The sequence below is a fragment of the Trachemys scripta genome, chromosome 9 (assembly GCF_013100865.1).
Source record: "Trachemys scripta elegans isolate TJP31775 chromosome 9, CAS_Tse_1.0, whole genome shotgun sequence".
Taxonomy (NCBI): domain Eukaryota; kingdom Metazoa; phylum Chordata; order Testudines; family Emydidae; genus Trachemys; species Trachemys scripta.
The window spans coordinates 99621042-99634605 of NC_048306.1; positions in this window are offsets into that span (position 1 = coordinate 99621042).

The following is a 13564-nucleotide window of genomic DNA, read 5'->3' on the forward strand; positions in this document are numbered from 1 at the left end:
TGCATCTACACAAGGGCTTTTTGCCAGTGTACAAATGTCAGAAAAATCACACTTGAACCCAGCATTATTATACCAGCAAATGTTTCTTGTGTAGATCTGCCCTAAGCGATTTTGAAAAATATGTGACAATACGCATACGTTTGCAATTGGACTCTGAGAGCAACAGAACAGGACCTACCTGGCTGGAGAATGACCCACTTCACTGTGGGTTTCTGGCAGTGTTAGATATAGTGTTCCTATATCTTCCTGTTTACACGTATTTAACTCCCCTGAGTTCAATGGAGTGACTCCTGACATAGTGTCAATCAGATCAGAATCAGGCCCAGGAAAGCCAGGAGCTCAGTGCATTTCTTTGCATATCAATACCCACAATGCCCCTCAGGTTCCCAGCACTGCAGTGTCTGACTTCAGATCTGGAAAAGGACCCATTTTGTTTGTACTGGACCTCCGGGATCGGTACAAGATCAGAAATGAGGATATTCAAAGCCAAACTCAACAACCACCTCCATCAGCACTTGGTCAGTTTCGCCTGCTTTCTTGGTATGGACATGTTATTAGAATGGAAGACCAATGAATTCCAAAGCGTGTGTACCAAGGAATGCTGAGACATGGCCAGCGATCATGTGGGCATCAAAAGCTTTGGTGGCCCAACAAGATTACCAGTGATGGACATAAACTGAATATACAACCAGAGCACCTGAAGCACCTTTCCAGAGTTTGATCTGGATGGTGCTCAAACTTGCAAGGAGTCCCTGGGCTTTTGGATTTGTCACGATGATGAAATGTTTGCACTATGTTCCTTTCTACAATACTTCTACTGAAAATCTCCAGTGGTGAAACACAGGAAGTAGGATGAGATGTTGGCCTGTAAAGTGGTGCAACTTCATTGAAGTCCAGTGGCTAAAATCAGATCTGGTGCAGGTGGATGCAAACGTTATTGACTTTATGGGAGCTTGCACTTGCTTTTCCCAGACCAGAATTTGGACCAAAGTGTAACTGAGGCCAGATTTGGCTCCGTTAGCTATCATAAATATTCCATACCGGCACAAAAATGTGCATATAATAAACAAGCTTTCAGCATATAATAAATGTATAGAATATATCAAAGGCATGCTGTAGATAGCAATGGATGATATGGAGCAGGGGTAGACAACCCAAAGGCAGCACACGAGCCGATTTTCAGTGGCACTCAACTGCCTGGGTCCTGGCCACCAGTTGGGAGGGCTTTGCATTTTAATTTAATTTTAAATGAAGCTTCTTAAACATTTTAAAAACCTTATTTACTTTACATACAACAATAGTTTAGTTATATATTATAGACTTATAGAAAGAGACCTTCTAAAAACATTAAAATATATTACTGGCACGCGAAACCATAAATTAGAGTGAATAAATGAAGACTCGGCACACCCCTTCTGAAAGGTTGCCGACCCCTGATATGGAGCATTGTAAAACACCACATGTCCTATGTGTCCAAACAAAGTCAAATCCTGGCAATTGCCCCTCATCGATATCAGAGAGAAAAGCTAAAGCTAGAGGCAGAGAGTGGTGGAAGCCTTCTATCTCCATCCCCCCAACTCCTAAAACTAGTGTCGAGGATGCATTTCAGATTCTCTGTGATGGAGGCCTCAAAGAGTCCCTTTGGGACCATGCCTAGTAGGAGACTTTGCACTCTCATTGCTCCTTGTGTCAAAGAATCTGCAACGGCTTTACCCCAAACTCATGAATGAAGCCTCACAACCAGGCCAGTGAGGTACTTAAGAATTGTCAGCCTGAAGGATGGGCAAACTGAGGCACAGAAAGCGAATTTAGCAAAGGTCATACAGCAATCCAATGGCACAGCTGCGACTAGAACCCAGTCGTTCTGACTGTCAGTGGCTCTAACTGCTGGATGCACTGTCTTCTTATGAAGACTAGGCCTGGCAACAGAGTCACGTTAACACATCCAGAAGGACTCAGTGTTTCCGCAAGCTGCAGGGGGAGTGGGCAAAAACTGTGCTGCCACACAAAGGGGGTATAACTAGAAACAACTGGACAAAAATGAAAAGGGAGGGGAGACACCTGGAATAAGGATCAGGAAATATTTTCTGACAGTGAGCTCTAGGGGGCATCCTCCCAAGGCAAGTGCCGGAAGCGCCATCACTTGGGTCATTTAAATTGCTCAATCCTGAATTTGATCGCCAGGATGCCTGGGTATCTGGACACCCATCAGTGGCTCCAGGATGGCCAATGTCATGTATTGTGGGACTGTTACACTCTGAGGCACTCCAGAACAGCAATCCCAAAACACAAGGAAATCGAAGCAAAATGAACAGGCAGGTGGTCAATCAAAACATGTAGTAGCCATGAACCAGTTAAATCAGCAACAGTCTGAACAAACCACAATCACAGTCCACAAGGCAGTCCCATCACAGGGAAAATCAGCCCCTCTTCACTCGGCAGGCTGAATGGCAGAAGAACTTGCAAGAATTCAGAAAGGAACAGATGCAGGTGGAGCACCAACTGCTAAAGTGAGTCTCACAATGGGGAACAGCAGTAGGACACAGGGGGTTAACCTATGCAAGATGGGCCCAGCGGATGATCCAGACATGTCTTTGGAGAGACTTCTGAGAGAGTAGTAATGGGAGCCAGACAGGATTTTAAGGGATTTTGTGCCCTCTGGGTAGCACCCGATTTGTAAGAGGAAGGCTAGGCAGCCTACATGGTCCTGATCAAGGACCAGGCCCGGACTATGAGGTTGTAAAAATGTCCATCCTGAATCAGGTAGGCCACCTGGTGGAACAATATAGACAGAAATTTCAGGCCACTAAAGGGACTGGAGGGGTATGGCCCAGGGCATTAGTGCAAAAGTTAACTGAGTAGACTACCTGCTGGCTAAGGCCACACCCCCAAAGTGTGGGGGAAATAATAAATGTGACAATACTGCAACAACTTCTCTAGTGCTGCCCTGACAAACACCCGTGTCTGGGTCCAGAGGCACCAGCCAATGACCCTGGAAGCAGCGATCAAACTCTCAGAAGAGTTTGTGGGAGTGGACTTTCCCAAGAGAGAGGTGCGATCATTTCAGGGGAAGAAAGGGGGCAACTTGCTCTCATCAAGAAGGACAGAGGGGAAAAAAAAGGCTGAGACTAGAAGAACTTCAAGGAACTGGGGAGTGGTTTGCTACTAGCGTGGGGCTCCATGGCATGACCCAGGGGTCTCAAACCTGGACCATGGGAGTCACCATGCTCCAGGTAGCCTGCTGGCCAGAGCTTATCTAAGACCCAGGAAGCCCTGACCCCGTATGAGGCTCCACCCCTTCAGGTCCAACTGGTAGAGTCCCAAAGCGGCTGGTTGGCCCACTGGCCCTATTTAAGCCAGCAGTAGTAACAGGAAACTGTCTGAATAACTGTGCCTTGTACTTCCTGCTGCTGCTGCCATCTCCTCCTGCTTCCAGCCCCTGCTTCCCTGGCTTGATTTCTTGGCCTCCTGACCCAACTTGACTCCTGGCATCTGACCTGTGGTTCCCAACCTCCAATTTGTCTCCTGCCTTTGACCCCCTGGTATCCTGACCCGGCCTGATCCTGGTTCCTGACTTGTGGTTCTCATCTCCAGTTTGTCTCCTGCTTCTGACCTCCTGATGTCCCGACCCAGCTGTCTCATGACCATGGCCTCTGGCTCTGACTATTAGGCCTGGCTACCCATGACCTGTCTGGGACAGCATGGGGCATATAAAGTGAGACTGGCTTGTTATGGAAGGTGGGATTCATGGAATTCTGTGGTTGGACGGTGACTGTCAAGGATGACTAAAGAAAACCCCCAGCACCTCTGTAAGATCAGGAAGAAGCTCCAGCAGGGACTGGTGGACACCATCTTGGGATGCTCACCGCAAGGAAGGACTTGGTGAAGCCCCACTGGATGCTGTCAGGTCGAAGTTCAGCGTTAGAAAGCAGCCATGGTGAGACTCTGCCCAATGGCTGAGATACCCCTAGAAGTTAAGGGGAAGTTCAGATGGGGGTAGTAGATAGACTGCCTCATCCCGTCATTATAGGGAGAGACTGGAGCCCCAGCCTTTATAAAAGGAAAACAGGGCTCAGGGTCACGTGCAGCAGAAATGTGGGTCAACAGGGAATGAGGAAAAAGGGCAAGAATTAGACCAATTAGAAACCCATAAACCAAAGGAAACAAGCCAGGAGGAAAATGGAACCTCCCTAGGGAAAAGGAGTGGAGGAGAAGGTAATTCAGAGCAAGACTTAAGGGAAGAGAGTAACTCTAGATTATTGATAGGAGTTGAACAAAAAACAGAACGGTGGAAAGAAGAGCCCCGGGAACAGTTTATAGGGCTGGGAGACTCAGAACCACTAGTTAATAAGAAAAAATGGGGGACAGCAACAGACTTAGAGTAAGGAGAATAAACCAACAAGTTGTCCATGGAGGGGTAGAAACAGAAGCATCAGGACATTCCCCGCCCACGAAATGTGACTTTTGCAGGGGGAAGATGGTTGAGTGTGAACTAAAACAGTTCAGCGCCCCCCCCCCACCTGAAGAAGGGAGGGTGTGGGGAAAGAAAAACCTCCCTGTTAAGCCAGGGGGGGGGCGGGGGCAGGTGGAGAGGTGTGTGACAGAGTGCTATGAGCCAGCACTCTGATCACTGTGACATCCCGTAGAGTGGGGAATGGAAGGGAGCTATCTAATCACATTGGGAGGCTGTGTGGAGCTCAAGAACTAATTAGCCCCACTGGAGACTGATAAAGAGAGACAGGAAGGAAGTGCTGGGGGAGAACAGGGCCAGCTGAGCCCAGACCGACGGAGTCCTCAGGCAAGGGACCTCTCTGCTCCTCCCAGGCCCTGGGGAAAGGCCTGGAGGTACAGGGGAAAATAGCATGGCTGCACGGGACTGTAAAGGTGTGGGTGGAGGGAACATAAATAAACACCACAATGTTGCTACCTACCCGGCAGAGTCTGAGCAGGTTTCTGTGCTAACAGGCAGAGTGCCGCCCTGATACACCTGCCTTTTGCTTTTCCTTCCGTCTCTCTATTTCCTTTTCCTTGAGGTAGTTCAGCATACTCCATTCCCTTCTCTTCCCTTATCCCCCTTCACGCCTCAGTCTGCTAAGGATCACGGTCTGGAATATACCACGTTCTGTAGACGGGCAGAGTCTGGGAACTGCTGCTAGGCGGTGGCCTTTTGGTTCCTGTTATTTCTACAATCATTTGTCTTTACTTTGCATGGAGCCAGGGGAACTCTCTGGTCTCCCTCTCTCTTTCCCTTACTCAAGCCCCCCACGTGGGAGCTTCCTCTTATGCTACTTCCGTTGGAGTCCGTTGGTGCCACTTCTGGTGCTGGCCCAGAGTTGGGGGGACGACTACCACAGCTTCCCCCAGAGTCAGCCCAGCCTGCCTCCCGTTGTTCAACAGCATATCTGGATTTTTCCTGTTGCCCTGCAGCACTAAGGAGCTGTTCTTTTGCTGGACAGTTCCTCGTTGCCTCAGGGAAGATATCAGCACCATCAGCTTCGTCTGACTGAGGCATGGACTGTGCTGTGTTGTTCATTGTTCCAATCCAGAGTTCTGCTTCCATAGCCTCCCAAGTGCCAAAAGAGGCGTTGCCTGCCTGCCAGCCTATCGAATGCTGATCCAGGGTATCGGAGTATAATTCAAAGCAATTAATCCATTTGAAAGATGGTATTCTCCATCTAGCTTCATGTTATCATAGCGTCCTAGAAATGTCGAGCTGGAAGGGACCTCAAGAAGTCACCAAGTCCAGCCCCCTGCGCTGAGGTAGGACCAAATAAACGTAGACCATCCCCGACAGGTGTCTGTCCAACCTGTTCTTAACAACCTCCAAGGATGGGGATTCCACAACCTCCCTTGGAAGCCTGTTCCGGAGCTTAACTACCCGGAGAGTTAGAAAATCTTTCCTAGTATCCAACCTAAATCTGCCTTGCTGAAGATTAAGCCCATTTCTTCTTGTCCTACCTTCAGTGGAGATGGAGAATAATTGATCGTTGCCCTCGTTAGAACAGCCTTTAACATATTCGATGACTGTTATTGGGTCCCCCCTCCATCTGCTTTTCTCAAGACCTAATATGGCCAGTTTTTTTAGCCTCTCCTCACAGGCCAGGTTTTCTGAAATTTTTATCATTTTTGTTTCTTGCCCCTGGACTCTTTCCAATTTGTCCACATCTTTCTTAAAGTATGGTGCCCAGAACTGGACATATAACAGTCCTGTTACTACACCCCAAAATGATATTAACCTTTGCAACTGCCTCACATTGTTAGCTCATATTCAATTTGTGATCCACGGTAACCCCCAGATCTTTTTCAGCAGCGCTACCGTCTACCCAAGTTAGTCCCCATTTTGTAGTTGTGCATTTGATTTTTCCTTCCTCAGTGAAGTACTTTCCATTCGTCTTTGAATTTCATCTTCCTGATTTCAGACCAATTCTCTAATTTGATACGGTTGTTTTGAATTCAAAGTGCTTGCAATCCCTCCCACTTTGCTGTCATCAGCAAATTTGATAAGCACAATCTCCACACTATTATCCAAGGCATTACTGAATAGTGCTGGACCCAAATAGACCTCTGCAGAATTCAACTGCAGGGGTCCTAGTTTGACAGGCTCATATATTTTATTCTGAAGTTGGTAAAATCTGTAGGAATTCTGATCTCTGCTGAAAAAGAGTTCCATGGCCATTAAGAGTGTTCAGTCCCCTGCACTTGTGAATTTATCCTGGTGCGGTCATCTCCAGCTCCTAGCTATAGACAAACACCCACCAGCTGGCCAACATTTTGACCCCTAGGTGAACACCCTGGCACTGACTCTTCCAGTCAACAGATGGGTCTAGCTAGGCGTGATGACTTACAAAGTAAAGGAGTTTTTATTTTAAATGGACACTCAAGGAAAAAAATCCGAGAGAGAGAGAGCGAGAGAGAGAAGGAGGGGGGAGGGATATCCTTCTCCCTGCTCTCAGAAGAAAACTGTAGATGATTAAAAACAGAGAGTTTGAAAGACATAACTGATATTTGCTCATGTTGGTCAATGAGCTTGTCCCACTTTGCATAAAGTTACTTTCTGGATCTTACGTATTAGCACAAGGCTGTTGTGTCTGGGTTCACAACAGGACCTGAGGGGAGGGAGTTGGTTTCACTGCGTTTTTTCTTTTAACCTGTGACTAGTAGACATTGTGAAGGAAAACCCTACATTTTAGGGGCTTCTGTTCAGCAGGCAGCATCTCTTTAAAGCCGCGTTTTTGTCTATTGGAATCACAACCTTACAGGTTGATCCTTCCAGAATCTGCAGAGCCTTGTGGGTGTGAGACTCACAGAAGCAGCTGTGGTCAGCTTTCTCTTTTGCAATATCTCCTTTTTCATTATGATTTTCTGGCCGAGCTCTGTTCCAGACTTGCTAGCCTAGGGCAGCGGGCTGAGGGGAATGACACATACAAATAGGCTCACGCCCGCTTTGGTTTTAAAAAGCCCCAAACCCACAATGCTGCAAAAGAACAGCTACCAAAAGGGGAAGGGATGCTACATTTGTTTTTAAAATGGTTAAGAAGCAGAATCGGGGTCGAGGGGGTTCAGCAGGAAAGAACTGGGAGTGAAGAAAGGTAACCATGTACATACCACAAGGTTCAGCTCTGGGATGATGATTCTTTATTTTAAATTACCCTAGGAATAACCTATCTCAGGCTATGTCTACACTACTGCGTAAGTCAACCTAAGTTATGCAGCTCCAGCTATGTGAATAATGTAGTTGGAGTTGATATAACTTAGGTTGACTACACCATGCTGGGTCGACAGGAGACACTCTCATTCTTCTCATTCGAGGTGGAGTACCGGGGTCAACCGGAAAGCAATCTGTGGTCGATTTTGCGGGTCTTCACTAGACCCGCTAAATCGACCCCCAGTGCATCGATCACTGGACCATCAATCTGGCGGTAGTGTAGACATAGCCTCAGAACTAGCTATTATATTTCTGGAGCGGGTCTGCAGAATAAGAATACCTAATTTTTTAGGCAGCATTTTTCATGCACAGAACTCAAAACACTTTCCAAAGGAGGGTAGGTTATCGAATCAAGTTCAGACCTTTATCTTCAAGGAACCCAGTGGCCTGTGCCCAGGATATTTAAAATAGCCTAAAGCTCAAGTATGAAGACCATGTTTGACAGCTTTGCTCCTCCAGCACACTGGAGCCTTCTACAATAAGAGTAAAGCTCATGTGTATATGGAGCAGAGCTTTCTCGCAGGCCGGTCCCAGACTGTGTCATCAATCATCATCATCATCATCATCATCAAGGCATTCCCAATGGGCTGTAGCCCCTTGCAGATCAAGGTCACCCACATCAGCCTGTAGCTATGTCAAGACGAGACTGTGGAAATGAGCTCCCACTTCTCCAACCTGCCTCCTCTAACGTCAACACAGAGCAACACGTCCACAAGAAAACAACCAATGACAGAACGGTACCAAAACAAACACTCCACTGTGCACACAACCCTCGGGAGAGGGTGAGAAAAAGAATAAGTCACATATTAGTCATGTTGCTTAATGCGTGGCTGGAAGGTTCCCAGATACTATGGTGATGGGCACTGTACAAGAACCTATACAGAGCAGAGTCCCCATTTTACATATGGAGAAGTGATTTGCTCAAGGTTGCCTAGCAGGCCAGCAGCAGAACCCAGAACTCCTAAGTCCCAGGCCAGTGCACTAGTCCCTGGGCTACACTGCCCCAGACAAGTTGGGGCCTATAAAGGGGTGTAGAGGCTGTTGGAGGTTTGAGAGACCCCTGGTGGCCCAATACTACCCTGGTCCAACTTTGCTAATAACAATATCTCTGGGACAGGAGGCATTGTCCTGGTGGGGAGAGGAAGAGCCCCGGGGGTTGCTTTCTGGAATTAGTAAAGAAGCCCATTCTGCTGACCCTGGCTTGTGGAACCCAGGCCAGAGTTGTTGCATCGAGATGTTGCAACTCCAATGCAATGGCATTGTGATGCCCGAACTGTGCGACACAGGCAGTTTCAGTTCATAGTGGTTTGTGCAGTCACTTTCCGCTCACTCACTTTTGTGCCCCCTGAGGTTTTGCTTTCAGTTTAGGGTTCCAACAAATCCAAATATTGAAAGTGAAATAAGCGGAACTGCCACACAAGCAGAGATGGTGCAGATTTGCTCCACGCTGGGCCCACGGGCTCTAGGAAACCCTCACGACATTTTTCAATTTAAGGCTGCGTTTCATGTTTTTGTCACTCCCCCAAAGCAGGTGAGATAGGTACAACATTTGCTACCCTCCAGGCCTTTGGTATTTTAATGGGAAATTATATATTTTTTAAGCAACTCAGCTACTTCATTCTTAAATTGGTTCTGAATTCTTGCATGTGCCATCTGGCCCCGGTGACTCTCGCTCCTAAGGTTATTAGGTTGTTTCCAACATTTCTTCCTTTTCCCTTTAATCTGACAGCATCTCATCATTCCACCTGTAAATGGCAGATATCTCCTCAGTATTCTCCCCGGTGACAATTGAAGTAAGGGAATAATTTAGCTTCTCTGCAATGTCTTTATCTTCCTTAATTGTTCTTTTTATCTCCAGCCAACCCACAAGTCTTCTCACAGGCTGTTTGCTTCTGACAGGGATTCTGCAATAAACTAGGGTGGAAAATGGTGTACGTCAGGGGTTCTCAACCTTTTTCTTTCTGAGGCCCCCCAAACAGGCTATAAAAACTCCACAGCCCACCTGTGCCACAATAACTGGCTTTCTGCATATAAAAGTGAGGGCTGGCGTTAGGGGGTAGCAAGGAGGGCAATTGTTAGCGTGTCAACTGCAACAGAACAAACAAATAATGGTAGCTTAGGTCCCAGTGATCACATTTATTATGTGCAAAGAGAATAAAGACCAGCTCAGATGTATATACTTGGTGCTTTAACAGGGCTAATTTCACAAAGCTGAAAACACTTATGAGCCAAATCAGCTGGGAGAAAGAATGTAATCAGAAAAATGTAAATGATAATTGGGAATTGTTTAAGGCCCTATAAACCACAATCCCACAATTGAGAAATAAGTCTGTACTGGTTAAAAAAAACAAACTGCTTTAAAGGGGAAATGAACGTAGCTATAATAAATAAATAAATAACAAATAGAAGAAAGGGGAAGTTGATAGTGATGAATGTAAACCCAGACCTGGGAATTGTAGAAATTTGATAAGAGAAGTAAAGAGACACAAGGAGAAATCTATGGACAGCAGAGTTCAGGATAATAAGAAGATGTTTTTTAACTATATTAGGAATAAAAAAGACTCCTGACAATGGTATTGGTCCATTAATAGATGGAAATGGTAGAATTATCAATAGTAATACAGAAAAGACAGAAGTGTTCAATAAATATTTGTATCTATTTTTTGGGGGGGGAAGATTATCTCATATGATGATAACACTCTTTGTATTCCACTAGTATCTCAGGAGGATGTTAAGCAGCAGCTAATACAGTCTGACATTTTTAAATCCGCAGGTCCAGATAACTTGCTTCCAAGAGTTTTAGAAGAACTGGCTGAGGAGCTCACTGGACTGTTAATGTTGATTTTCAACAAGTCTTTGAACACTGGGGAAGTTCCAGAAGAATGGAAGAAAGCTAATGTTTGACAATATTTTAAAAGGCTAAACAAGACCCAGGTAATTATAGGCCTGGCAGTCTGCCATCGTTTCTGGGCAAAATGATATGTAACTCAGTTAATAAAGAATTAAAGGAGGGTAATATGAATTAATGACATTCATCATGGGTTTATTTAAAGCAGATCCTGTCAGACTAACTTGGGATCTTTTTTTGGATGAGATTACAAGCTTGGATGATAAAGGTAATAGTGTTGGTGTAACATATTTAGACTTTTGTAAGACATTTGACTTGGTACTGCACAACATTTTGATTAAAATGAGAATGATATAAAATTAACACAGTAAATATTAAATGGCTAACTGATTAAATAAAAACTGGCTAACTGATAGGTCTCAAAATGTAACTGTAAACATGGAATCTTCATTGAGCATGTGTGTTTCTCGTGGAGTCCCCCTGGGATCAATTCTTGGCCCTATGCTATTTAACATTTTAATCAATGACCTGGAAGAAAACACAAAATCATCCCTAATAAAGTTTGCAGGTAACACAAAACTTGGGGGCGGGTAAATAATGAAGAGGACAGGTCATTGATGCAGTGAGATCTGGATTGCTTGGTAAACTGGGCACAAGCAAACAATGTGTGTTTTAATATGGCTAAGTATAAATGTACACATCTAGGAACAAGAAATGTAGGCTATACTTACAGGATGGGGCACTCTATCCTGGGAAGCAGTGACTCTGAAAAAGATTTGGGGGTTGGGATGGATAATGAGTTGAACATGAGCTCCCCATGCGATGCTATAGCCAAAAGGGTTAATGCAATACTTGGATGCATAAACAGGGGAACCTGAAGTAGGAGTGAAGAGGTTATTTTACCTCTCTACACACTGGAACACTGTGTGCCGTCCTGGAGTCCACAATTCAAGAAGGATGTTGATAAATTGCAGAGGGTTCAGAGAAGAACCACAAGAATGATTAAAGGATTAGAAAAACTAAGGGTTGACTTGATTATAGTACCTACCCGAGGAACAAAGATTTGATAATGCGCTCATCAGTCTAGCAGACAAAGATATAACACAATCCAGTGGTTAGAAGTTGAAGCTAGAAAAATTCAGACCGGAAAGAAAGCGTACATATTTTACGACGTGTTTAATTAACCATCGGAACACGGGTCATGATGGATTGGAGGTTTTTCTAACAGGTCTGCTCTAAGTGTGTGTTATACAGGAGGTCAGACTAGATGATCACGGTGGTCTCTTCTCCCCTTAGAATATCTGAATCTGAATCTGTGATACACTGAAGGAATTTCTGGTTATTTGTTTTTTTCACTTTGGTTATGTGCTCAACAAATTTCTTCCTCATCCTCATTTCCTTCTTACATTTTACGTGCCACTGTTTAAATGAATCTCTACTGAATTCAGGCTGGATTTCCATTACCTGAGAGATACCAGTTGGATCAAGTAACCTCTTGAACCAGCCATTTAGCAATAGTGCATCTGGCTTCCTTTTGCATTCTAGGAACAGGAATGCTGTCTGTGACTCTTCGTTGTGTGAGCTCAGACAACACAATGACAGGGTCATATAAGCATCTAGATCGATTGATATCTTCCATGCTCTGCGTCTAAGGATTTTAATTGGACTTTAAGATCTGTTTGATTTGTTACAATCCATATGGTGCAACAGTTCCACCTATTTGGGGAGATAAGATAAAAGCAAACAGACACCCTTCTGACTCCTTCACCCAACACCCTGCCTTGGCCACATCCCTGCTCTAGCCACTCAATGAGGTATTGTTCAGAGGGAACACTGCATTCTGCTGAATAAGCAACACCACTTCCTGCAGCATTTGAGTCTTCCTGGAAGATTTCGCCATCCCCATACTGGCCGTGCCTTGCCTTACTTATCCTGAGAAAGCTAACAAGATAACAGTTTGTGGTGACATGGCTGCAGGTGGAGAGAGTAGGGCTGCCAATTTTGGTTGGCTGTATTCCTGGCGGTTTCATCATACGATATAATCTTTAATTAAGATTATTCTTTAATTTCTGGAAATTCCAGGACCATCCTGGAGGATTGGTAACCCTAGGAGAGAGAGAAGGAATGGCAAAGGAGGGGGTGGTCAAAGCGTGCGGCTGCTGGACATCAAACAATAAACTCAGCGTGCAGTTGGCACAAGCTATCACCGTCATTTGTGTTAAGGAAGAGAGCCCGGCTGGGGAACATGGGGTGGGGAGCACAGACAGTAGGGGGCATCACTGAGCATAGCCTCCTCCGAGAATAATAAAGGTCATCTTCACACCTCCACCACCTGCCACCAGTACTGGATGTGGGAGAAAAGGCTTTGATGACATGGGATGGAAGCAGCTGTGCTCACAAGGAAAAGTAAATGGATGACTCTGCGCCAGGCACAACCACCTCGGGATGTTTGTCGTGCCAGTCTCAAATAGAATAATTAATTCCCCTTCCCTGCTGCACATGCCAATGCAATTGCCGCATTGTGCAGAGAGAGGCCATCCATCAGCTCAACCATCGTGGGTGGATTTTTAAAGAGCTTTGTAACTTTGGGACCAGGAATAATATTTTATTTTCCTCTGCCTGCAGAAGGGAGGGGATATAAAACCACACACGACAAGGCCTACGTTGATTGCCTGCTGGAAGGGGAATGGTGCCAGGAACTAATTCCCCAGGTGTGGTATTGCATAGTTGTTTGTGTGCACTGCTAGAAGAAGGAGACCCCTCTAGATGGATGAATGACTTTAACCAGTATGGAGACTCATGGTCAAGATTAAGACAAGACAGTACCAGACACAGTGGCAAGACTTCACAATGGCTCCAAGCTGCATTTGCTTGAACGTTGCTTTTTACCCATGTTCCTAGGGACGTTAGTGCCAGCAGAAGATGATGGATTCACAGAGTCTGGTGTCCCCTGCAGAGCAGGAACTAGCAAGTTTCTCCACACGGTGCCTCAACCCCAAGCCAATTCTAGG